Source organism: Vollenhovia emeryi, unplaced genomic scaffold, assembly GCF_000949405.1.
Source record: "Vollenhovia emeryi isolate VEMERY1.0 unplaced genomic scaffold, V.emery_V1.0 DF939407.1, whole genome shotgun sequence".
NCBI classification, from domain to species: domain Eukaryota; kingdom Metazoa; phylum Arthropoda; class Insecta; order Hymenoptera; family Formicidae; genus Vollenhovia; species Vollenhovia emeryi.
The window spans coordinates 50596-52476 of record NW_011966959.1 but is presented as its reverse complement, the minus strand read 5'-3'; positions in this window follow the sequence as shown (position 1 = coordinate 52476).

Sequence of the window (1881 nt, the reverse complement as noted above, 5' to 3'; positions counted from 1 at the left end):
TTGCTGGACGTGCCATTCCGGAAATTTCTTTTTGCTTCTTAACCTCCACGTGGCTCGTTCCGCGCCGAGGCTTCGCTTTTCGTTGCTTCAGCCTTTTACCGGCTGAATTCGTGCTCGAAGGACCAGATTTAATGTTGTTGTTGTTTTGTATCTTACTTTCAGTTCTTCCGAAAACTGGCTGGTTCTTGGGTCAACTCTTTCAAATAATACGACAAGTTCTCTTTTAGTTCTCTCTTTCCTCTTAGACCGTTACATCATGTCTCTCCTCCTCCCGCGGACAGCGCCCTCATCACTCGATCTCTTATTATCGAACTACTCGCTCTAACACCCTTTTTGATAATAAAATAGTCATCTTCGCAAAATTCGACGTTTTTGAACGTTCCTTTATTTATCTCTTCACATACCGTTTTAGAATCCAGTTATTACTCACAATCAGTACTGACCGAATCTTTCATGCCAAGCATTGAGTCTACTAATTGGATAGATTCGTCGCCAGTACTAAGTAATTTTGATTTCACCAAAGAGGATCAGATAGAGTGGAAGCTGCCATAAGAGCACAATGTTAAATAGCGTGACCGAATTTCAGAGCCATCTACCAGTTCAGAGGCCATCCTAAATCCCCCCACTCTTCAATAATATATCGAGAAAAAAAATCCTGCTCGCCGGGAATTGAACCCGGCTCGCGCGGATGACGGTCCGACGTCTAACGCACGCGGCCATCGCGTACACTCGAGAATTAATGTTAAAAAGTGATATATAAGCTGCACGGTGACACACTACACGTAGTGCGTCTCCGAACTGTCAGATAGCACGAATCGCGGTACACGGCCAGCCTCCACTCTATCTGATCCTCTTTGGATTTCACGACTATCTTAACTGCCGCCTGAAGAAATACGAAAATAGTCAAAATGTTGTATTACAAAAACATTTCAGTTAACAATTAAATATAATAATACTTATAATAATATGTATATATCATTTGTGTGTATTGTGACAGACGTAAAATTTACGTACACCAAAATTTTCACTAATTGGAGCACAATTGCAACAGCATATTCCTGAGACTAAATAAAAAAAATCCTTTACTAATTCTCTCTCTGACAAACAGTTATTGTGATAACATAAGCTAAATATTGAAAAAGTTACCAATTTTCTCTTGAATACCTCAAAAAGTATTATATTAGGCAAATAAAAAATGTTTAGGACAAAAGTTGTTTATATTAATTAATAGAATAACACAGTATAATAAACAATAGGGAGTTCCATGTAAAAACTTGAAGGTGGCCTTCACGTGACCTTCAAGCAATTATTCAAGTTCAAATTAATGACACCGTCTTATATCCCCCTCGGAACCATACAACTTTTGTCTGAAAAGTTTTCTTTTGGAACTTATACGTTTTGAGATATTTGAGTGGACGGATTAAAATGACCCACCCTGTATAGATAATATTTGACGCATTTATATAACACATACATATGTACATACATGTAATATACTTACATATTATATAGTCCATTGAATACTCGTACATATTGCACAGTTACATTCCATTACCTCTAATTTAAAGCATGTTTAGACTGAACAAGTAGTAATACAGGGTGCTACGCAAGACTTTGACGTCCGGTCATGGGAAGGTAGAGGGGACTAAGACAAACAGAAAAGTATTGTACTATTTTGCGCTTGGACGAATAGTTATCGAGATACGAAATTTTAAAAATCGCCGTATTAGCCCAACCTACTGGCGAATGTAAGCGCGCGGTGAGGTGACCGGCCTAGCGGCCCCGCTCGAGGCGGTGTTCGGCGAGGAATAGAATGGCGGTGCGGGGCGAGGAGTAGGGAGGCGAGGCGCGCCGCTGCCCGTCCGCCGCTTACGCGACCGC